Genomic DNA, 26,501 nt, shown 5'->3' with positions numbered 1-26,501 from the left:
GTGAGTTGGATATATGCAAACAGTGCTTCTGGTGTACAAATTCAGATATCCTTTTAAGGAGGCAATTTTACAATATTCAACTAAATAAAATGTATATCGAGTATGTGTTATGTGGTAGGCCCTATGCAACACACAGCAAAAATGTTCATGGTCCTATATTAATACAATTTGCCAGTCTAAAAGGAAATTAAAATATAAGTGTTCAAAATCGTGATGAAGATTATGAAAGGGAACTGCAAAGTGCTGTAGTCACTTATAACCAGGGTCTTTAACCTAGCCTTGAAGCTTGGGAACGGCATCTTGAGGAGGAGAATTTCAAAAGTCTTATTAAAAAGGTATACCCTTTGACCTAGTAACTACACTTCTAATAATCTACACTGATCATCAAAGAAGTGGAAAACATTCATGTACATTGATTTTTACTATTTATTTTACTATTTATTGATTTTTACTATTTATTGTAGTTGTACAACCTTCAGGTATTGGTGAAGTAAATACCTGGATATCTCTCTAATTAAATATAAGTACTTTAAATTGTCTCTTGTGAAGAATTGATAAGAACATGAGAAAATGTTCATATCATTGTTAAGTAAAAAAGTAGGGTATAAAATTACATATGCAGTATGATTAAATTACCTTTTAAAATCTTAAAAAAAAAAAAAAAAACTGAACTGAAAAGAGATGTACCTGGATAGTTGAGAGAAATGCATTGTCTCATTTTTTTTACAATGAATATATATTATTTATTTTATTGAAACATATAAGAAAGCTATAGAAAATTCAAAGGACTTTTATAACTAATAACAAAGAGGAGTAGATGTGATAAAAGAATATTTTTATTAACCCTTTTTTAATAAAATTGTATTTCCTTTAAGTCTATATAAGAAATTACAAAGGCACATGTAGTTACATGATACGTTCCCAGAGTTAGATTGCCAGAAGAGTGAGGGTTAGTTAAGAAAAATGAGGATCGTTAGCTTGAGAAAGAGAAAGTTTAAGACACATGATGGTTGTTATATGATATGTAAATAGTTATTGTATGGATAAGAAAGTAGACTTAATCTGTCTCTTCAGATAGTTTATATCCCTTATTTACTTGTGCATTAATCTAACAAACAGTTTACTGAGTATCTGCTGTGCACTAAATCGGAGCTTCTGAGGATGCAAAAATAAAGACTTGTTTTCTGCCCTTACTGAGCTTGTACCAAAACAGAGAGTTGGAAGTGATAATAATGTTCCAAGAACTTTCTAACTATTGGAGTTGTCCAAGAAGGAAGTGGGATATTTAGAATATTGAAACAGAGCCTGCCTTACCATCTGTCAAAGATGCTCTAAAAATAATAAAAATAAAAATAAAAAATTATTGCATTATTAAGGTGATAAGACTAGATAACCTCTAAGAAATCTACTCTGAGCCTAATATTCTGTTACATGTGTTTATATTCATGTGTGAATGTACAGCCTTACTGAATCACCTCTCATATATTGATGCTCATCGGTTCTGGCCAAAGGACCCCTTTCTCCCATGCATCTGTGGCATGGAATTTCATTTCAGTTATTCCTTCTCTTTTCCATCATCTTACCCAATTTTTCCTTTGTCCTAATTGTATGCTTTAGAAAAATCTATGGTAAAATAGGGAAGGGAAGAAGAATGAGTGGTACACAATATAAAAACTGTTCTCCCCACCTCCTTTCCTCCACTGGACTCCTCCATATCCCGGCATTTTTGAAGGTGGGATCTTGAATTTCTATCTCAATACTTCACTGACGCTCCTTATTCTTCCTAAAGAGAAATGCTGCAGAAACCTGGAATCTAGATTTTTTTTTTCTAAAATTCAGATAGATCCTTCCTTCAATTCTTTATTTATCCAAACACCTTAGTCTTTTTCTACCAAAGTGAAAGTGAAACAGAACAGCATGTGTATATAGCAGGAAGCCCTTTCACCTTTTCGGTTACTGGAGATAAAAACTCTCAGTGAGTTTATATATTATTTGTTTCATGGATAGGAGAACAAGGAAAGATGTTTTAACTGTGTATTTTGTTGAATTATGGTCCTGGAAGGAGTAAAACCTTGCATAGAAACATTCCAGCCAGTCCCTACACATGCGAAAGAACCTAATGACAGCTCCAGTGGGGACCTCAAAGGCTCATGAGCCCTTAGTTCCCCATCTATCAGTTCCATATACCCTCCCCGTATGTCCTCTAGCATTCCCAACGCCACAACCAATTCCTTCTTCCTAGAAGCTCTACCCCTCCCCCAGGTAAGGGGGAAAGGGTTGTTGATTTTACTTCATTTTGAAACTCTGAATGTATTTTCAATCGAAGACAGTTCCACACATGGAAGTTAGTGAATGGAATAATAGGATTTGGGGGCCAAAGGGAGCTGAAAGAATCAGTGAGTCCAACTCTAATTTTACAGTTGAGGAAACAGAGGTCCCTTGTGGTTGAGTAACCTGACCATTGTCCCACAAGGAGCAGGAACTAGAGGCCTAGGGTTTTCAACACTTCTTATCGTCAACTCCCAGTACTCAACTTCTGTATTCACCACTTACTGTGTGATCTAGAGCAGGTCACAGTATCATTCTGAGGCTGTTTCCTCATCTGTATCAAAAGATTCTTGTGAGGATTAAAAGAGATAATGTATGCGATGCTTTTAGCATAGTTTCTAGCCAATTGTAAGTTCTCAGTATGTGTTAGCTATGATTATTTCTTCTAGTACGTTATCACTTCTGTGGTGCTATAAACATAATGCCGTACTTTAGGTTCATTATGGAATAAATAAATTTATGCTGTTTGGCCTGGGATTAACCACTATTTTGAACATTGATTTTTTTTTTTTTAAGTGTATTCTGGTATCCAAAATACTAAATTGCAATAATTTTTATGACCAACCAAGTCCATAATTCAGGACAGCCTGTATATATTATTTCACTTTCATTCAATAGAATTTAGCAAAATTTGATTTCTATCCCAGAAAGTGACGTCATAGGCTGAGCCCACCAGAGAGCATATTAAATTAATTGTGCAATGATGAGATGGAGTGCAAATAAATTATTTATTGTCAGTGTTTTCAGTTTTATACAAAATTTGGAGGGCATATGTTTAGTATCCATTCACTTAGAATATCCTAGCAAATAGTCTCGACTTTTAAAAAAATATTTGACTTCTAACTATCCAAGTATGTGGAATGTTCTTTGTAACCACAGCAAAGCAAGGAACTTTGAGGCTTAGATGCACGTAAGTAATGTGGACCCAGAATCTTTGTTTTGAAAAAATATGAAAATAGTATTCTCTTTCCAGCCCCAATGCCGGCCTTGAGTGCTAAGTAGCATGAACCATACAGGAAGTTGAAAGAGTGGTCATGCTTGGTTGGCATGAACGGGACTGTTTTAGTGGGAATTACTTCTGGTGTGGCATGCCCTGGACTATTTGAAAGAGTAAAACGAAGAACAGTGTGCTATGTAATAATACACCTTTGTATTTTTCTTTCAAAAAAATCTAAAGTGGTATCATTTTTGGTCTTTTCTCCCTCATTGTGATTGATGCACACATTTGACTTTCCATTGAAAATCTGGCAGGATGAAGGAAGGACAACACTTCCTGCTTTTGTCTTTTTCTATCTCCTTTGAAGAAAACAAACTGCGTTTATTGTTTTTCTGTTCTGAGAAACTGTCTTCTCCCTTTTATTAAGCCTTGCTATTGTATAAGCTTTCTATCCTCTTAACAACACTGCTCTGCCTATGTTCTCACAGTTAAATCTTCCTTACTTCATTGGTATCATCCGCTTCTTGTAAAGTCTTAACACTTACAGCCAAGGGAGCATGTGGTCAGCAGTTATACAGGAAGTCCCGATATAGAATGGTCTCTCGGATGTGACCCTCTGTCATTCCAAAGGCCTTAGCATCCATTTCCTGGTCATTTCTCCTGCCACATAAGAAAACTGTACTGAATTCTTATATTTGCTGGGCCATGTCCTCCTTCCTGAACAATTGGTTAGTGTCACAAATTTAGCAGGACACTTAGTCGACCTTCTTTCCATTTCTGGCAAGCTGGGTTGAAAATCAAATGAGAGGAATTTATGTAATAACATTACAACTATTTAGCTGTTTTTAGTATCCTTACCAAAAGAATTGTGCTTCAAAGGTAATCTCTCCAGAATCCCAGTCTGGAAGATCCTTTGATCTCCTCACCCCTGACTGACTGAGAGTTTATTAAAGAGGTGTTCACATAAGGAACATTTTTTCAGAAGGAACTTTGAGATTAGTGTTGGTAATAGAATCGGAAGGTGAAACTGCTGTGTCTGCGTCTGCACTTGAAATGAAAACTATGCTACTTAATGGGTGGTTTGTTTGGTCTGTTCTGTGAGAGACTGGTTTACACATTCTTTTCCATCCCTGATACTTGAAATGTTTTTTTCTTATACAAAGTGTCAAATGAAGCTATGTTTCCATTTAAGAAAGATCCTGAAAAACTAAAGGTTTTCTGTTTATTCCAAGCCTTTATTTTTTAAGAGCTTCAGAAAGAGACACTGTATTATTTGTCGTATATGTATATGTATATGTGTGTCTTCTTTGATTTACTGGGGAGAAAGGAATGTTCTGCCATGTCTTTGTTAACCTCTTTAACATTTCATGTCCTGACCTGCTGCCTTATCTTTACGTTAGCCTAAAAATCACAGCAACCCCTGGTGGGTAAAACGAGCTGAGAAAATTTCAAACGTATTTATAATTTCTACCTGCCAAGTTTGCCTGTTATTAAATGCTGGCCTCTGCAAGTGGGATTAACTATATTTCAAAAAAGCAAGTTGCTCCTACCTGGCATGATTGAGATCCAAAAGTTAGCCATGTTTGTCATGCTGATTCGACCTTCACTTAGGAATATTGCTTTTGCTGAGGAAAACAAAAAACAAAAAAACAAAAAATGATGCACACATCTGTGGAGACTCCCTGAATAGTTGCTATGCTTAGTGTATTCCAACGCTGTGACTCTCTTAACCAGTGACATGTGGTTCCAAACCATTCATGGTTTACTCTCTTTGTAAGTGAAAAATTAACACCGTCAAATGTCAAATTATTTAACACCGTAAATCATGCAAAATTTTTCATTTGAAATTTTAAATGAACTTCACTTAACTGATATATTATGTTATTCCCTTTGGCTATTTGATTCAAATGATTCCATGCTTAATTAACCAAGGTACTTAAGAAAGAATGAATATTACAGCAGTTATTGTGGATAAGTGGCAAAAATTGATGAATGATTTCAGAATGAATTTTCTATGTAAACCAAAGTGCCAGTTATGTTTTAGAATTTAAATAATTATGCAAAACCCAAAATGCATTGCTATATTTTATGGACTCTCCATGTAAAACAGTTCTAGTTACTTAAGATGGAGTCCATGCTAAAATATAGTCTCCATTTCTGCCTCTCCCTACAATAATTTCCATTTCTTTTGTACTGCATTTCCATTCAACCAATTTGTATTTAATCCTAGTCAAGGCTCTGCAACCTGAACTCCACAGAGATGAATAAAATGTGTTTCTGTCCTCAGGGAGCTGCTAGCCCATAAAGAAACCAAGAGTGATAAATTGACGAAATTATGCAAATAAAGCATTATGGAGAGTCAAGGTTGTGTACCAAGAAAAGCTTCAAGAACACAACAACAACAACAACAACAACAAAAACAACACAACAAAATTTGAGAAGGGTCTTGATTGAGTAGGATTTTAAAATGCAAAGCTGTGGGGGACGGAGTGGATGGAGGAAGAAGCATCCTCAAATACTTAGAGAATGGAAAATACAAAATACATCAAGGAGATAGTGAGTAGCCCAACCTGACAAATTACTGAGCAAGGGGCTAACGTGTGAAGTAGTGTTATTTGGAATAAATTGGACGGGGTGAAAGGACATTAGGATGCCTGCTAAGAGCTTATTGTAATTCACTGGAATGTAATGGTTAGGTGCTTGAGATCAGTCAGACATGAGTTGAATCCTAGCTCGACCTGTGATTGGCTGAATGGCCTTGATTAAGTTACCTCCCTGAGCCCCCATCCCTCATCCCTAACACGGGCATTGGATTATTGTCTACCTATGAGATGGTTCCCATTCAATGAGATGCGTGTCAAGTACTTAGAATAGGGCACATAAAATGGGATTCAGCAAATGTTACCGTTATTGTTATCATTGCTCATCTGAATAAGGATATTAAGTGTGCAGTTACTGTTTCCTACCCATCGGTAATTTAGAGAAATCTGAAGGTAGAAAACTTTAGTTTGGGCATCTGATAGATGTCAGGGTGGTGGAGTGAGAAATATCAATAATGCTAAAGTTTTGAGTTTGGATATCTAGGGATGACATTAAAAGATGTATAGGTTGGTTTGAAGGAGAAAACAGTTATTTTGTTCTAGAATTGTATTCCTTTCATGGATCCCAGGCTGGTTTAGGGGCCAGTGATCATCACATTTTGTTCTTCCTTCTCCCCACTCTCTAGCCATTCCAAACTTTCCATCTGTTTAGAATGTTACCAGGGCTCTCTCCTTGCCAGACATTTGCTGCGAGCCTTCCCACTGCCTTCCCTTCCACCTCACTACTCCTTAAGATATCTACTTACAAGTCCCTTCCTTGGGCAAAACTTCCTGGAACCTCTAGGGGTTGGTTGTGGAGACCCACTTAGTTTTCCGTGCATATTCAGGACTCCCCTTACCATGACCTTGACTCACTAAAATTTATCCACTAGACCTTAAGAACTATAGAGAAATAGCAATGAAGAACCCAGGTTTGGGTGTCGTCTTAAGGCCTGAATTTGAATCCCTGCTTTCCTATCATACTCAGCCTTGCAATGCCTCAATTCCCTCATTTCTCAAATGAGGATAATAACAGCATGTAATTTTGAGAATTAGCTAAAATTAGCTAGCACATGGTATCAAATAATATTAACTCCTGATGTTTCCTAAGCCAAGTGCTCACTATATGCTCAGTAAACATTCGTTGACTAAATAAATGAAAGCTATGCATTATTAAGTCAGATGATATAGAAGGCTGGAAAAGGTACTCTAAAGGAGCTATTACTCTTAATCTATACCTAATCTTTAATGCATTATCCATTCTGGTAAATTTATGTTAAACCAAATAAAAAATATGCAGAGATTTCCTCAGATTTCAGAGCATTAGCAATCTCTAGTTACAACTACGCAAGCAGAGAGGGTAGAGATAGTTGTCACTGAATGTGAATGACAATTTAGGTAGTTTAAGACATTTGCATGATCTAGTACAGTTTACTTGTAAAGGCATAGAAAAGTGTCATTACCTTATGTTTTTAAAATACTAAAGGTATTTTTAAAGTATTACAAGTATTTTCAAGTGTCTTTTACATGCTTCAATAAGTAGCTACAATAAATAGAGCAGTGGTTCTCAAAGTGTGGTCTTAGACCAGAAGTTATAGCAGGGGTGTCCAAACTTTTTTCAACGGTTTTCACCAAGGGCCATATGCAGTAAAATACACAAACAGCCGGGCCACTCACTCGAGGTGAAGTACGTATTGCCTCACCTGGTTTATTTAAGTAAACTAAATATATTTTTGGAATTTGTTGCGGGCCAATTAACAATGGATTGCGGACCGCAGTTGGCCCACGGGCCGCAGTTTGGACACCCCTGAGTTATAGCATTCCCTGGGAACTTGTTACACACGTAAATTCTCAGATGCCCTCCAGACCTAAGAAATCAGAAACTTGAGAGGTGGGGCTCAAAGATGTGTTTTAACGAGCCCTCCAGACAGTTCTGATGCTCACTCAACATTGAAAACCATTGGAATAGTGGTTTCATTATAAACGGCACAAGGACTATAGGATAACTTAGTGACTATAATGGACTAGCGTCAGTAATCAAATTTTCAACTTTATCTTTCTATTCTGCATACAGTTTCTTGTTCTGTGAAAAATATTCTGTGAAAATTTGAAGCCCCATTGTGTCTCTTTGGCCACGTACCCTTCATTTTGGCCAAGGGCCAGTGCTGACTGCAATCCAGTTACTCAGCTCAATTACACCTGATTCATTTAGGCAAACTCAATTGTACTTGACTTTTTCAGGCCCAACTCAATTGTGCTTTAAAATTTCCACGCTCAATTTGATTGTGTTCACAATTCGTTACGTGCCACCTTGTAACTTGTAGATTTAGATACCTACAAAGGGAAGGTGTTTATAAGAAAGCTTAAAAGATTGGGCTGTTGTATTTGTTTGCAGTACACCAATTTTCCTTCTCCCTTCCCCTTTATCTCCAACACGGGATGCTATAGGGTAAGGAGCGTTTCACTGAACCCTGATATGGACCATGCCCTACCATCCCCCAATCTGCTATAGTTGAACTCACCGCAAAGATTTCAAAGCTCCTAAGACAGTGGTCCCCATTTACTGTCACAAAACAACTATGCTTAGTTGTTCCCATTCATCTCATTTTTCATTTTTTTTTTTAATATGGGAAAAAATGGGGCATGGAGATATTGGCCCTTTTCAAAATTTACAGTGTTTGTCAAAATCAGAAATATTTTTTTAAGTCAGACTTCCACCTCACTGAGATAAGCAGCATACCTTCTCTCACTTGTGCTGTGTGCTGAGAGCCTGGGAACTCAGTGTCTGCCAGTTTTTTGAATGCGTTCAATAACCACAAGGCTGAGGGATTAATAGTCATTTGCTACTCCCTGGGAAGTACTTATACCTGAAAGAATTTTACTGAACCCTTGTCAGCAAAATCTAGTCTTGGTAAAATAAATGATGATAAATGCTCTGGTTCAGCATTATTAAAACAGATGGAGGAAGTGCTGGCCGTTTTGCCTGGTTGTATGGCTGCCAGGTGTCAGAATGAAAATACTTAATGGCTTTTATCACAAGACTGGTTTTGTTGGAGAGTGTGGAAGGTGGTGGAAGAAGGAGTGTTCTATGCTGAAGAGAAGCTCTCATGACATTTTAGAGGACTGGGGCCTAATTACATTCTCTTGCAAAGTTTTAAAGATGAAGAGCTATGAGATGCAGCCGTGCTCTCATGACATAAGAAATATGTCTTATTAGTGGCCACTGTGGCCATGATTAGGCTTCTGAAGGATAGAAAACACCAGAAGTTTCTGAATATACACGTTTAAATAACTCAGAAAAAGTAATATTGTGACCAACCACAAACTGTATCTTTCTCATTATCCAGTTAGCCAAATGTTACCAATAATTCATGCCAGCTGTTGCCATGGAGCAGCTGGATGAGAGAAGGTGGTTACAAAACTCGGGGGAAGACCTCGATTTACTTAATTACCTCTATGCCTGTGATCTGTACATTTGTTAAGGTACATTTGGTGTAAGATAAGGCAATGCATTCATTTTGTAAAGGATATTTAAAGATTAAGGGGGGAAAAGTACGGTAATTGATTGTGGTTGACTTTTCCAGCTGTTATCAAACTAAATACCACACATGTGAAACTGCCACTACAGTCCATTTGATTTTGAAAGTATACTTAGCGATTTGAACGTGTTTCATCTGCCTCTTTTTCAAGAAAATGTGTGATCTTTATCATTAAAGAATATCTGCTTGAGATTGCTACTTTTTTTTTTTTCCTAAGAGCTGATAAAACAGATAGACACTTAAATAACAATCTGTTGCCACTTACCTCTTCCCATGCTCCGTCCCCAAAGATTCTCTGGGCAATGACTTTTAAATATGTTCTCATTATTTTTAATGAGTGTGCAGAACATATGACGCATAATGCACCAGTAAATAGGTGCCCTTTTACTGAACTTGTCAGATATAATAAAACATTGAAGGAGCTAAGATTCATTTTTCTTTAAGATATTATAATTATTTAAATTAAGATGCCCAAGTACAAATCACATACTATTCATTCCCCTTGCTGCCTAAATGAAGCCCCACCACAATCCTAGTTCTCTTTTTAAAAAAGAATGTTTTATCACAATGTTAAAAAGACAAAAGAACATTTAATATTGTTATGTCTCTTTAAGTTTCCCCTTCTTTAAATCTGCCTTGATGGCATGATATTCAATTACAAACGAGTTCAATTATATTTCCTGACCTCTTATTGAGTTACATGAAGGACTTTTATCACCTAGTCTTTCGGTAATTAATTCTTTGCATTTCTTAGAGGTTTGGGATCTAAGGAAGGATTGTTCAACAGCTTGAAATATTTCCATTTTCTTATTTTTCCTCTTTCTCTCCTTTTCCTTCCATACTTATTTCCTTCCTTTCTTCTGACCTACCTATCATCCTGCCTTTCTGGGAGGGAATAACTCTTAATATGGTATCTCTCAAATATTTATTTCTATATTACATTAAGGTGTCAGGTGGTGATGAAGAGGAAGGTAATAAATAGTTACATTAAATTACATTAAAATACTACTGGAGGTGGAAGTAGACTAGACAAAATATCATCCCCAAGAACAACAGTGCCTCTCTTTGCTGGTCATTGTTGAGTAAATGTTGGAACCCATGGTTCCTGGTTTATGGAACTGTCGGCCTGTCACCCTGCAGGTGAGTTACAGACTTTCAGTCTGACTCAAAAGAGCTCACCCTCTCGTTTCTCTCCTCCCCAGCAGCTACATATTTCCTCTATAGACCTTGACTCCCCATTGGAGGGGAAAAACACAGAAACAAACAAACGAACAAAACCCAAAATGGCAAAACACGGAAACACCCAATCAAAACATCGGACCCGTGACTCGCTTGCCCTCCACCTCCCAGATGCCAAATGCTCCTCTTCTATGCTACTCAGGTTGCTGTTCAGGAAAATTGTCTTCTTGGGCCTCCATTTCCCTGTATTTCTGGGTCCACATTACTGATAACAGGATGTGATGACTCAACAAGTATTTACTGACCATCTGTTTCCAGTTTAGCTGATCAAATGCTTACTAGATACTTATTTGTGCTCTGCACTGGGTATTCTAAGATGTACTAAAATAGGACTCCTGCAATCCAGGAGCTTATAGATGATGCTAAGTGCCGTTGGAGAAAAAAGGTAAGAATATGGCATAGCACCTATTATCTGCAGGGAAAACTAATAGGAGGGAAATAGTTGCTCAAATTTAAGGAAGAAGCTAAGAGGTTAATAGTGAACTAGAAGTTATGAAAAAGGAAGAAATCCATAAGGGCCTTCAAATCATGAAAATTTTCATTTATGAGGTGGAACTGTGGTTGGGTTGTGAATGGATTCAAAGAAGCAAAGAGAGAAAACACTCCTAGGGATATGGAGAAGCATGAGCCAAGGCAGCAAGGAAAACTAGTCTATAACAAGGCCATTTCCAGGGATAATATAGAAATATAGATAATATAGAAATTCCATCAAATATGAATTGGAGATCTATATGTTTCCCTCTTTTATAAGGTCTGTGTTTCTAAGTTCTCTGTTTATAAGTTCTATGTTTGGGCTTCTTCATGCAGCTTGTTTTCAGGTGGAGCATCTGCTGGGCTGCAAGGTCCACGATGACCTCCCTTACTTAGCTGTCAGTTGGCGCTAGCTGTTGGGTGGGGCACCTTGGTTCTCCTTCCTGTGTCTTCTCATTTTGTGGGGGCTAGTCCAGCTTCCTTACATGACATTCTCAGGACAGCAAAAGCATGAGATGCAGGGACTCCTAAGGCCTAGCCTTGCAGGTTGCACAGTGTCAATCCTGCCTCATTCTCTTGGTCAAAACAAGTCACAAGACCAATCAAGATCCAAGGGAGAGGCAGATAGATTTCATGATTAGATGGAAAGAGCAGCAAAGTCACATATTAAGGAGGCATAATTCACTTGAGCCAAAGTTGTTATAATCTCTTGCCTTAGGTTAAGCAAATTAGAGAGCTCCCTGTTCCATAGCAGAATAAGTATAGGTCAGGCATGTAAGATTCAGGGTATTGGCCCAGGACTGCCACTTGATGTTTGAGATTTAGAAAGATCATTGAACTTCTTAGGTCTTATCTTTCTTAATGACATTCACAGAAATTTTATTGAGTTCTGTCTTGGTACAAATGCAGTGCGAGGGACATAAAGTAGACAGGTCATGCCCGTTTTACTACGTTGTTGTTCAGTAACATTTTTAGCCATAACATTATTGCTAAACATAAATTCCTATTCCTATTCTAGACACATCTCTCCCTTGATGAGGGATATGATTTTCCCTTTCTTCTCCCATCCCGTGCATAGACTTACTCTTCTGCAGTAGGCACTGTAGACAAAACAAGGGGCCACATACTAAACCTGACACACTCAAGGCAGGCCTGCATGGCAGGCCTTACAAATACAGACTGAAAGTAAGCTCATAGGATGGTCTGAACATAAAAATTCCTAACTGAACATGAGTCATGGCCAGTAGTCACATCCCCGGCCTGTAGCTCCCTTGACAAACATCAATCTTTACCTTAAGTGAGCCTGTCTGTTGTCTTTTTGCATCTAAGATAACATACCTTTGAAATGTCCGAGTCATCTCCTTCTCCAGACCCCTCAGGGCACAGGCATCTCACCGGAGCAGGAGACAAAACCCCTCATTGTTATGTTGTTCCCCATACACCATCTCTATGTGCTGTGAATGTGAATTATTAGTTATGCTGTACCCACCAATGTAAAAGAAGTCTGTGTCTCTTTGTTTTACTTTTTATCCAATCCCAGAGATTTCCCGCTTTGCTTTCTCCCGCCCCCTTAATCTACCGTCAATGAATTTCATGTAGTCTTCCTTATGTCTCCTCCATTTATCCTACTGTATAAAAGACGCAAAACTGCCATTCTCCAGAGCCTTTTCTCAATCCATTGAGATTTTGCTTCCTGGCAATTGCCATCAGTTTTGGCTCAGGTAAACTCGTAAAAATTCTCTACAGGTTTGGGCGTTTCTTACATCGACAGCACCCACAACCTAGATTGAGGACTGGGAGTAGAAGTTAGATCATGTAGATAGTGATAAACTAATAAATAGTAAAATTAAATTAGCAAAAGAAAAAGTAATTTGACAATAAATATGGCGAAGAGTTTCCTTATCTATACAATGAGGGAATTGAACTAAATGGACTCTTAGATCTCACCCTAATGCAAAATACTCTTCTCTGAATTTCTGTGCATCATGACACTCAGTACAGCTAGTGCCTGAATTATGAATGACCTGTGTATATGAGTGGGCAGCAGGAGTCTGCCTGTGAGTGTTTGTTTGTTTCACAGTTCAGAATGCCTTGAGAGCATTTGACCTAAGGAGTGCCTCTCCTAAGTAAATGTAGAGCTAACAAATTGCCAACATATATCTTTGTTATGCCCATCTTTTTGATCTCCAGCCATTGTGGTACTTGTTGCCATAATAGTTCATAGGCACAGATGGAGCCCTCCCTCCAATCCTCTGCTGACACCTCCACAGCTGTGGGTACCGTAAGAGATTCACTTCCATAGCCAGCTGGAAAGGCAACATGTTCCTTCTTTCCTAAATTGGAAGTTTAGGTGTATTTTCTCATAAAACATTCTTAAATAATATATTCCATCTACTGGAGTGTAGATTCTTATCTACTGTTAGATTTGGAGATACTGTGGTTTAAACAAACCCATTGGCTAATTGAAACCTAGGCATAATTTACCAGTATTTCTTTGAGAGAGAGAGAAAGAAAAAAGTTCAAATTGCAAGAACCAGGTTTACAAAGAAATTTACAGCATACAACCTGTTTTCTAATTAGAAATCGTCTTTATCCACAGTTTAAAGTTTATTTGCATTAAACACAAAGAAAGTGAATAAATTCATTGAGATTTTGGCTATCCTTCATGCAATAAAAAACCTCTGGGTTCTGGATTCTTCTACTGGAAAAATATGACTGTGTCAACATTAGCAACTTGTTGAAAACTTGGCAGATATTTTCAATGTAATTATTAATATAAGCCACTTCAATTCCTCTTTGGTACTAAACAGGTTGTAAATAAGTTAAATAAATAAATATTATGCAATTTTTAACTTGATAATTTTATGTGTTATGTAGGCATGCAAGGAAATTAAAGATGAAGTCTGCCGAACTTGTTCATGTTTGAGGATATACGTAACAGTGACTTACTTCCTGTATCATAAAGAGAGAAACACACTAGTTTTCAGCTTTATAACTGAGTAGGATTGTAAATATGTGTGTGTGTGTATATATATGTATATATAAACACATATGTATATATGTAATTTTTATGGTGGTTAGGTTAATAACATGCCGCTATAATCTGGGTACTACTGAAATAGAAACCAAATCACGTGCATCCTACTTGGAAAGAAAGTGAAGGCAACATAGCTACAAACAAGCTAATGCCTTACTTTTTAAAAAACCCAGCCTTTGCTGCCAGATAGCAGTTCCAAGGTTCCTCTTTAACCTGCAGGGTTTCTTGCAGAAGAGAATAGCAATAGCATGTAAATGTCTTACTTCCTTCACAGACCTTTGAAATGTAACCCAAAGGTTGCTTTGCCTCTCACCCTCAGCTCTCAATAACTCCCAAGGGAGCTGGCATGTCTTATCGGACGTGAGCAGCCCGGCCAGGGCAGCCAGCACATTGAGAGGCCAGGGCAGTGTTATGGTCAAGGCCACTGCGCAGGTAGAGAAAGGCCTCTTGCTGCGTTAAACAAATGCAGTTTCCTTCCTGTCTTCCGCAGGAGCTAATTTTGTTTTTCACTTCTCTGCTGGTAGGAGAACAATAAGAATTTATAAGGCCATTCTGCCTGTGAGGAGGTGTGCATTCGATTATCATAAATCCAGAGATAGAAAGTGCAGTGGTCAATGAGAACAGGCATTCTTGGATGAAATAAAAGGTTTAATTGAAAACACTGTCCTAGGAGAGACAGCTGACTGAGTGTGGTATTGAGTAGACATTAATTACTATAGAACAGAGAGTGTGGAAAGTAAAAGGAATACCATTCTATTTTTTTTTTTAAGTTCCCAAATCTGTTTTCTTTAATGTGGGAGATTGTCCTATAGAATACTAGGGGGGGGAAATTGAGCTTTTGGTTTCTTAGGAAGTTGGAGCTGAGTTTCCTTTTCGTATACAGATAGTTTTGTTAGAAATAGAGATCTAGACCGAGTACAAAGTGTACTGATATGCTGAATAATGGTTAAAATTGATGTATTTCTGTTGTGTTGAATTATACCATTAGTAAATGATTTACACTTATTCATAATTCTAGATTTTTTTTTGACTCTGATTATATCTCTCAGCTTACTCTTTCATTTAATTTATTGGGTTATCAGTCAGTGTAAAAGAAAAAAAATAAGTTAAAGAGGCATCTGCACATACGGTCCCCATTAAACACTGGACAGCTTGCTTTGTATCACTGAAATATGGCTGTCTTTATAAATCACACATCTTTGTTTAGCCAATGCCCTACTTTTGATGTGGCTAAAATAATAGGATGAACTCTATATCCACAGACACAAAGGCTGGGATCAAGGTCTGCCTTAACAAGAACATAATTGGTCAGGTGTCCCTTTTACCAGTCATTAACATATTTGAGTTATGACTTTGATTCTTCTTTCAGGTCAAATAGAGTACAAAAAATATTCTGGGTTGTCTGTGGCTAACGTGCAGTACATTTGAGAGGACGGAGGTAGGGAAATACCAGATATATTGAGTGTTTTATTTGGTGTTTGTGCCCAAGTAGGACCCAGTTTAGTTTTTTTAAAAAAAAATACTGTCAAATAAACTTTTATTTAACGTACTTTTCAGTTTTATTTAGAATAAATGAACTCTCTCAGTAAATCGTTTTAAACTTTTCGACCAATTGTTTAGGAGTTGTTATAGACAGTGTTAGTTTTAAATGTGAAAAATTGTGGCTTTTTAGGGTTAATTTGTGCAGGGTAGTTGTCAAATAGTGCCAGCTGTCATAATAAAGCAGAAGTGAATGACAGATTTACCCCACCCCATATCAAAACTCAGGAGTGGATATGGTGATCAGATGAGCCAAAATAAATGTGAGTTCGTAGAAACATTTGCAAGCTATTTTCTTGCATAGCTCAGCCCTTCATAGGCATCAAACTGCAAACAGGTCCTGATTAGGCTTAGCACTGTTACAGAAATGAGAAAGGGGAATCACTCTGTTGCTGTAGATATCCAAAGTGCACTACCTAATACTCCAAAAGTCCATTTGATGATGGTGATAGTGGTGATAGTGGTCTATATTACAAAGTATTGGAATTTAATGATCAGGTTTTAAATAATTTTTTAATATTAATGAAAAATGGCCCACATTGAGCTACAAAGGAAGAACTGATGTCATGCTTATCAGCCATGCTCTTTAAAAAGTAGTTATCTTACACTTGTTCTCAGCATGCATTAGGGTAGGTGCTAGTGGTATAAATATAAGGTCAGACAACTGAGATCACGAACTCATCCTCGAAAAAGTGCTACTTGCCTCGTTGCTGAATATCACTACGGTCACGTTCAAAGTACTCCCTTTGGGAAGCTATGCACCGATGCCAGCACTTAGTCCACCCTTCAAAGCAATTTTGGAACTCTTTTTCTGGAATGGCAATCAGAGCTGTCGTCGTATTACACTTGATGCCCTGAATGTCATCAAAATGTCTTCCTTTCAATATTTCCTTTATCTTCAGGTAAAGAAAGAAGTCATTGGGGCCCAGATCAGGTGAGTAGGGAGAGTATTCCAATACAGTGAATTGTTCACTGGCTAAAAACTCCCTCACAGACAGTGTCGTGTGAGTTGATGCATTGTCGTGATGCAAGAGCCATGAATTGTTGGCGAAAAGTTCAGGTCGTCTAACTTTTTCACGCAGTCTTTTCAGCACTTCCAAATAGTAGATTTGGTCAACTATTTGTCCAGTTGGTACAAAGTCATAATGAATAAATCCTTCTGATATCAAAAAAAGTTAGAAACATCATTGCAACAAGTTTGCAAATTTAGTTGGTCAGACCTCCTGTAAGTGGAATGGTCCTTGTTGCCCTTGAAGTTCTTGAAGATTTACATAATAACAAATAACCATAATATAATGTGATTAGTGATAAATTATTCATAGAGTGCTAAGGAGACCCGGATGAGGACGCAGCCACAGAAAGCAGGTGACAATTAAGATGGGTTTTGATGGGTAAGTAAGAGTTTGCCAGTTGGTGTCAACATGAGAGAGTAATTCTCAGGTAGAGAGAATCCCATCTAAAATGTAAGAGAAGCTCTTTGTAACATTTAATTAATTAAGTTCAGTTCCATCTATTAAACATGCAACAAAGTTTATGCCAGAAGTGTTAAAACTATGATTTTATGATAAGATGCAAGGCATAGCCTCACTTTTTTTTCTTTTTTCTTTTTTTGGTCTTTTAATGCTATTATTGCAAGAAGGGCATTGTAGCAGAGAAGTGTCAACAAAATAATTTATGAAGTCGTCCTATAACAAATGTTTATTGTAAATATGCATCCTACTGGATGCTAAACTGGATTCAAAGTTGAATTAAACATAATTCTTGCCTTTGATGAGGTCACAGTGGTATAGTAAAGACAGACACACCAACAAATAATTATAAAAATAGAAAGTGATGAGAATCATAAGAATGGGGAAAAGAAACTGGAATGGGAACTCAGAAGAATGCAAATTGTTTTCCCACTGATAAAATCAGGGAAGGCAGAGGTGGCTTGTTTGCTGAGACACAAAGTCAGGGTGTTTGGAAATATTAAGTAAAGAGTCTTTATACCTTCACTGTAAAATTTCTTTTAAGGTGAAAATAATTTCTACACTTGATATATGCACACATGCATATGAAGTAAAGATTTTTCCTTACGTGTGATTTCACCGTGTATCATAAAATTGTAGGTTTGTACCATCAGGAAAATGCTTGACTAAAAAGATTCATTCACTCCCTGTGCTTAGATGAGTCGTTCCTTTTTCATGTGTCCGCAAGTAAAAATGGAGTGGTGTTGGATTAAATTTTTTAAATTTTTTAAAAATTGAATACCTTACGCATGAACTGAGTTGAGATAGTCCTTGTTTAGTCTTTGTAGCTTACTTGACTTTGTTGGAAAATTAAGATCCATTACTTCAGGGAAGAAAGAAGTCCTGCTCAACCTACATCTAGGGAAATATTGATCGGAAGTGTGCTGAACTTTTAAACTTCTTGTAATTACACACTGATTTTACAGGAATTAAGGCCATAGAAATTGCTCCCTTACCGTTGTCCTGCTTCTCTCTCTCTCTCTCTCTCTCTCTCTCTCTCTAGATATATATATATATATATATATATATAAATATATATATATATATATATATATATATATATATATATATCGGCAAGGTAGAAGAGCATTTGGAAGGTGAATACTGAAGAAGAAGAATGTAAAGGGAAAGGCAAAATTCAGTAATTCCAGCCACTTGTTTAGCACTCTGGGGCCTCCTGAGCAGTCCCTTTCCAGCCCTTGGTAGGAACAATGCAGGGATGTGGGAGGGGGATCTTCCTAGATCTGGATTACCTGCATTGGGAAAAAAATCTCACAGATTCAGAAGCGACTGTGAAGTTCAGACTATAAGATGGTGTCTCAGTCTGTTTGGGCTGCCGTAACTGGGTGGCTTCTAAACAACAGAAACATATGTCTCACTGTTCTGGAGGCTGGAAGTGCAACTACAACGAGGGTGCCAGCAAGGTCAGGTGAGGGCCCTTTTCTGAGTCAGACTTCTCCTTGCATCCTTGTATGGTGGAAGGCCTAGGGAGCTCTGTGGGGTCTTTTTCATAAGGTCCCTCATCCCATTCGTGAGGACTCCGTCCTTATGACCTAATCACTTCTCACAGGCTTCACTCATAATACTATCACACCAGGGATCAGGATTTCAACATATGAATTGGAGGTCGCTCAAACATTCAGAGGAAAGCAGATGGATATATGTATCAAAAGGAAAATGTGTTATCAAAAGAAGAGAAAGACATGATTAAAAGAAATACAAACCCTACAATATATCATTGACCCTTAATATTTCCCATGTGTCCAAAAAAAAAAAAAAAATTACCCACCTGGTGAATAGAATTATTGGTCTCAATTCTTCATTTCCAATAGTAGCGTTGTATATCTGCACTCTTGTCATGGCCTCAGAGTGTGTGGAGAGTACGTTCCCAACCATAGCCTGTGGACTTGGCCTTGTGAATTCATTTGGCCAATGAGAGTTATCAGATGTTTCGTGTGCAAAGGGTTTAAAGTTACTTCTGTTTTTGCATTCCTGTAAAGACAGGAATCATGTGAGAAACATGAACAGATATCCAGTGATCTAAGGCAGATGAGAAATATGTATGGCAGACATGCACCTCATCCACAGCTTGGAGGCAAGCCTACCTGAGCCCAGTCTAGATCAGCCAAACCCCAGTCCACCTGCAGATATGTGAGCCATAAATAAATGCCGTACTGTTCGTATGACAATTTTGGGATGGTCTGTTAGGCAACATTTTTGTGGCAACAGCCAAATGATACATTCATTCACATTCCCCTTTAATTAACTCTGGGTAGATTTCCCCTCTCCCCTAAATGTGTTTGTAGCAGTGAAGTTAGGGAGATACATCACGTTTTAATTTTAATGCATTTTCATAATCTGTAGAACCGAAATGACATTTTAGAATCAGTTTTGTCTGACAATTAACTTTACCAGAGTAATTGATTTAATTATTAAAAGGCAAATTATGGTGACTTTATATATATCTATATATATATATATAGATATATATATGGAGAACATTCTCATTACACTAGTAAACATGTACTGTGAATTTACAATGGTTGTTACCACGGAGATTTCTAAATCTCTATTTGGAATTTTAGGGTTATTTATCATTAATAGTATACTAAAGGAGATTGGTTTCTACCTAGAGTCTCATTAAATGCAACTCGAACATCAGAGAGAAGGGTAGGGTTAAAATGGTTATATTTTTTATCATTTGATTTTCTTATAAACCTTAACCAATAAATAGAAACCCCCCCTCTTGCCCCTACCTCCACAAAAATATTACTTTCAGGAGGCTGTGGTAGTACTGTTTTACATTGTAGCATCATTTAATAAATGTGACTCTGTTCTTTAAAGTGACAGAACATTTACCTGGTACTCTAGGGAAAATGTAGGTAACTGAAATTTACCTTTAGAATTCTTGAGTTGGGAAGAAAGCTGTATCGTCTTTACTAAAATAGTTATTGTGTCCTAAATAATGATGCATATGCTTAGAATGGAGGTATTATGTTAAACGTTTCTATACTTTGAATATAATGGTTTAAGATTTTATTCTGTGACTGTATACTTCCTAAAATCCCAGTGAAAACAACCTGCAATTCATTGTCTTTAGACTACCTACAGAAATAAACCAATCCAAAAGTTAAAAAAAAAAAAAAGTTTCTCACACGGAAACCAAATGTCATTTATTTCCCTTTGTGGAAGAAGGACGCTCTCATTCTAAAAGCTTCAGAATGTGCTTATTATTCTGCATCTTTTGAAGGCTGGCATGACTTCCATTACACTTTCTTGTTGCCCCTGCCAATTGTGACACGTGTACACAAAAGTGTGATGCAGAAAAAATGGAACTGGAAGGTTTAACCATGAAGTTATATCTCTAGGACCTTGCTCGTGACCTACAAGATTTCTCTCTCAAGCCTTCCGTGTTCACTGCACCATTTCTTTCTAGCCTAACCTTCTTTCTCTGTATTCTCTAACGTAACAGCGCTTTAAGTGTACGGTAAGGAACACTTTTTCTATAATATGCTTCCTACAAAAATGTGTTCCATGATCAACATTAGGGAATATGTATGAACCTTTTAAAAGCCCTGAGAAGTCCTAAAGAAACCTTTACTCTAGAATTTTTCAGTACGGGAACCCTCATTTTTTCCTTATATTCAATGACTGTGACACTGTGCATTAGACCTTAGATTGATCCAAGTGTTAGAGGGAACCCCTCTGGTTGGCTTTAGCTGGTTTCTGAAGCCCGCTGCAAATGGGCATGGCCTCAGGCCAGACTTCGTCAGGAAACATTAGCAGCCTGAAGACTGACTGCCGTGGGGTTCAGAGGGCACCTCCAATTCTGTCAGTGCCACCCCCTTTCTGAGCAGTATGCTGGGCTGTAGGTGGAGCAGACAACAAAACCCGTGTGTTCCCTTCCATGAGGCGCAGCGTATTTTCATTTATGTTTAGCTTTTGTCCTCCATAGGTGTGTTGTATTTTAAAGGTATTAAGTGCAGGTAGCCTGCATACAAAGTATTTCACCTAAGAACTCAGCCTCTCAACAGGTCTGTTCCTCATAGAATCAGGCCTATCGTGCTTCCTTTTTACATCAGTAAATTCTTACAAACATATCGTTTGTTCTTGGGTCTTATATTCATATAAAAGTATGTATTCTTGTATTTTAACCACTGAATTTTTGCCTGTAACATAGTTAAGACCTTTTCAATCAGGTTTCTCTAAACCACTTTTAGCAGGAAGAGGAAACGCAGAACAAAAAGACCTATTGTTTCTCAATAGCAGGTTCTAGTTTTATGAAAATCCATGTTATCTGAATTATAAAGTATTCATTTGTGTTACTTTTAATGACACAAAATGTTATGTTCATTTCTTTAATCTTTTCTCTGAAAAGGAAAAAAGTTGCCAGTGTCACTAAACTGGTGAATTTGGCAGATCTTTCAAGTACATATGCTGTAAGTAGGAGGGACAAATGGTTAAAATAGGAATCTTAACTCTGACTTAGTTTACTTTTGTTAGTTTTAATCTCTGACTTTGTATTAAATTAGGGTTCTTTTATATTGAACAGGCAGTAAAGAATGGCCATTTTTTTGACATTTGTTTCCTGGTATTAGATTAATCCTTTACTTAAAGAAAATTGTTTTTTGATAAGTTCAGTCAGAGATCAGCTCTTGCTTTCCTCCTCCTGCTCCCTTTCTGGGGAATGGATTTCAACAACGATGAAGAAAGTTAAGTGTCTCAATTACAGACATTTTATAGGATTTTCTTCATTCAGGTCGTTGGTTAAAAAAATATTTTAAAATAAATGAATGTGCACTTAAGGAGATCACACATGGACATATATTTAAAATATTGATTATTGAGCTTGCTATAAGAAATCTCCATCACACATTTTTATCCATTAAAAGGAAATAACCAGTATTGCTTACTTTTAGCTCTATGAAACTTGCCTGCTACACATTGCAACATTAACTTGCATTTTCTTTTCTGTATGATTGATGTATAACATTGAGCTTTGGGTTAATTCTCAATAATTTATAGTGTAAGTCAGAAGATTTTTTTTTTAATTATCTGCACTGTGATCTCTGATTCTTTTTGGTAATTTGTCTATATTGTTCAGTGGGCGAACGACTTTAGAAGATAATCAGTCTACTTGTAAATCACCAAGAGTTCTTCTGATTTCATTTTTATATTAGGAGCCTTTTACCATGTGTTACAGTGGTTATCCTTAGGTCACCATTTTCCTTTGCATACACATGCTCATCTCATCTTCTTCTTTTCTTTGCTCTCTGAAAAATATAACTAAAATGAAATACCTCCCAGTTGTTGAAAAAAACCTGTGATTCTCTACTCTAGGGTGATATCCACATTTTGAATTTTATATAATCTAGTTGGCCAAAAAACTTTCATGTTTATAATAGCCACCCATGCTTTTTCAGAAGATTTAAAAATTTCAAAAATTAGGTGTCTTATTCTTTCATTGCTGTGAAAATTTATTTAGCTACGGTGTTTCCTCGAAAATAATACCGGGTCTTATATTAATTTTTGCTCCAAAAGACACATTAGGGCTTATGTTCAGGGGATGTCATCCTGAAAAATCATGCTAGGGCTTATTTTCTGGTTAGGTCTTATTTTTGGGGAAACACAGTCTAACAAAAGTTTTATCACCTTAAATTCCCTAGAATTTACTTAGGCAAAAGTTAACAATGGTTAAGCTTATTATAAAATATTCTGCAGAATTGCCAGGTAAAGCTTTTGCTTTATGTAAAATATTCAGTTATAAATATATATATATATACACACACACACACACATTCATTTTTTTTTCTTAAAGCCCTTCTGTTTGAGTTTTGGTAATTGACAAAATGATTATATGTGAAACATAACTCTTGCATAAAGTAAGCTGCTCACAACACAGACTAATCACACATTGGGGAGGCAAAGCAAAGACATCCAGAGCTTACTCGTGCTGAGCCAAGAACACAGCATTTAATGAAATGAAGGCCATAAAAGGTTCAGCAGGGATGCTTTCAGGTCTGACCTGGGCTTCTTGGAAATTGAACACTGGCCCTGCAGACGGGTGGATTCCCCCGGGCTTTCAAAAGCTGGGTTATTACCACTTGCATGCATGACTCAAGCACTGCTTTGCAATACAAGGACAATTGTGATTCCAGAAATGGCCCCATTTGGAACACTCTTAAGCTAATAATATGGATGCCTCCCTAGTCATCCATCTTCCTACCCCTCTTCCTCTCATGCCAAGGAGTTACTTTCCCTATTTGTTTGATAAAAATGGTTAGGATATCTGGCAAGGTCCTACTCTGTTTCCCTGAAAATAAGACTGGGTCTTATATTAATTTTTGCTCCAAAAGACACATTAGGGCTTATGTTCAGGGGATGTCCCCCTGAAAAATCATGCTAGGCCTTATTTTCCAGTTAGGTCTTATTTTCGGGGAAACACAGTACTATGTAGATTCCTCTGTTTCCTCTCCCTTATTCTTAAATTCTGTTTCTTACCTGCGGATAATACTGTGAACGAAGTGGAAAGGCCTTCCCATGTTGTTCAGTAAACTTTTTACCAATTACATTCTGTGTAGATGGGCCATTGCACATTGCAGTGCTTGTTAATAGTGCATAGGAGATACTTGGTAGAAATTTGTTGAATGACTATGGTTTGCAAAGAGTGACTCTTGTTACTCAAGCCAGAATGAACCTGTCTCATTTCTGAATTCCAACTATGACAGGTTATTCATTATGCTTAGATAAAGAAATAGTCTTACAGGGAACAAAAGAAGAGAATGGAAAAATAGGAAAAGAAATAACTGAATAGGAGGGAAAAGGGAAAATATAGGTAATTAGGATGGTAACAGAACAAACCGCTACACAAACTTGAAGAAAGTTTGCATAAAAGAGAATAAAAGGTTAGTTAAGGCTAGGGATGGATAGGATAAAGCATTAAAATGGCTTATAAAAATTAGGGAAAAAAAGGCAGTTTAATATTTTACTCACCATTTGGTTTGGCATTCCATTTCACTTTTTTTTTTAATAAATATAATACCTATATATACATCATTGCAGTGTTTTCCAAATTGAAAATTATGATCTTAAAAAAAGAAAAAAAAAGAAAATTATGATCTATTATTTCAATGTAGTGGGTTGTGACCAAATTTTTTAAAAAATAAAACAACATGGAAAATACTAGAATGCATTGCACTCTGCGTAAGTATTGTCTTGTGAAACTTTTGTTTATATGTTTGTGTGCACATATACTCGTATATGTATATGCATGGATGGAGGGACAGAAAGACAGATAGGTAGATACATAATGTAGCTCAGGTACTTGTTCACAGTGCTTCCCAAACTTGATGAAATGTACTGTGAATGTTCCTGTTTGCAATGTAACTTACGATTTCAGGTACATGATGCAGTTTAAAACCATGAACAGCCTAATGTATATCACAGCCTGGTAGCTATGACACATCTTGGTGCTTTCTTTCATTGAGGGTTTGATCTTGAAGCTGAGCTGGGATATTATCTCTCCTCGGAACAGGAAATATGGTATGAAAGAGAAAGTGAAGTATGTTACTTTTAAGTTTCCTTATAACTGTGATACTTTATGCATTTTATAATTATTTCAGTGTAAAATCTAATTTGTATAAACATTTAAATTAATGAAATCTGGAATGGTAGGAGTCAAATGTGGTACAGCAATTTATTTGTTTGTACACACACACACAGATTCACAGATACACATATATACACACAAGCACATACTGTTGGACACTTACTTATATATATTCGTTCATTCATTCAACAAATATTTATCCAGTGCCTATTTTTGAGTCTGGCACTGTTTTAAGCACTCTTGATACACTGGTGCGGGGAAAAACATGAAAGTTCCTGCATTTAAGAGACATTGAAAACTAAGCAAGCAGATATACACTGTGTGATAAATGCTATGGAGAAAACAAAGACTAATGGGCATGTGTAAGGTGGTGTTGGGAGGCTTCTAAAGCGATTTTAAACAGAATGGTCTGGTAAGACTTCACTGATAAATTGGCATCTCAACAGAGAATTGAAGGAAGTGAGGGAAGGAGGTCTGTAGAAATCTAGGGGAGGAGCATACAAAGCAGAGGAAATAGGTGATGCAAAAGACTTGGGGCAGAAGCAGGCTGGTGGTACTGAAGAAAAGTAAGAAGACCAACGTGGCAGGCACAGAGTACGTAGTATGAGATGTCAGAGAGGTGAATCAGGGCGCTCAGCCTGTGTAGAGTTTGAAGGACATTGTTGAGGACTTTGGGTTTTCCTCTGAATGAGGTGGGAAGTCATTAGAAGGTTCTGAGTATTTGTTTTAATAGGACCACGCTGGCTGTTGTGTTGAGCAATAGTCTGAGAAAGAGAAAAATGGAAGCAGGCAGGCAGAGAGGAAGCACGATCACAGAGAGGATCAGGTGGGAAGCAGCGGCGGAGATGGGTGGAGAGGGCGGATTCTGTGTGTGTTCTTACGGTACAGCTGAAAGGGGTTGTTGATGCCTAGTGTGAGATACTCGTACAAAGGGCGTCAACGATGACATTGAGGTCTCTTGCTTGAATGTCTGGCAGAATACAATTGCCATTAAATGTTCAGGAGGAACAAGTTTAAGGGATGGTCTATTTGGATAGTTTCAAGGTGAAAACCCCAATGGAGTTGATCAGTAGAAAATTGGTTATATGCATCTATAGTTTAGGGAAGAGGAGTGCAGATACAAATTTATGGCTCATGAGTGTGTAAATGATATTTAGAACCGTGAAATTAGATTAGGTAACTTCGAAAGTGAGGATGGGAGAAAAAAATCTAAGCTCAGGTGATTGATTCCTAACACTCTAGTATTTAAGGATTGGTAAAATGAGAAAGAATCTACCAAGGGGATTGGAAAGAAGTAGACAGTGAAGTAGAAGGTGAACTATGAAAGAATGATGTCCTGGAACCAAGAGAAGACAGGATGAGGTACAGTGAAGTATGTGATACAGTGAATGTTTAAATTAAAAACAAATTATTACAGTAATAGACATGCCGTTAATCCCCTCACAATACTCCCCCTCGCTTCAAACATACGTTTCCCACCGTCCTTGCCACTTTCTGAAGCAGTTCTGGAAGTCCTCTGTTGTGAGTGTCTTTAGTTGTGCTGTTGTGGCTGCCTCGCTGTCCTGAATTGATTCAAAATGTTTACTTTTCATAGTCATCTTGACTTTGGGGAAGAGCCAGAAGTCACACGGTGCCAGAGCCGGTGAATAAGGTGGATGAGGACACACCATAATGTTTTTATTTGACAGAAGTTGCCATTCCAGAAGCAATGTGTG

General features: G+C 37.3%; 1 protein-coding gene across 1 annotated transcript in view; it reads left to right on the top strand.

Annotated features, from left to right (window-relative positions):
• The window catches only part of PARD3B (par-3 family cell polarity regulator beta), a 939,210-nt gene that overhangs the window by 522,053 nt on the left and 390,656 nt on the right, over positions 1 to 26,501 (top strand). The gene's annotated exons all lie outside the window — the stretch shown is intronic.

The sequence above is a fragment of the Rhinolophus ferrumequinum genome, chromosome 8 (genome assembly GCF_004115265.2).
Source record: "Rhinolophus ferrumequinum isolate MPI-CBG mRhiFer1 chromosome 8, mRhiFer1_v1.p, whole genome shotgun sequence".
In the NCBI taxonomy this organism is placed as follows: Eukaryota; Metazoa; Chordata; class Mammalia; order Chiroptera; family Rhinolophidae; genus Rhinolophus; species Rhinolophus ferrumequinum.
Note: the sequence above shows the minus strand (reverse complement) of the source record. Positions and strands in the feature narration are given on the sequence as shown.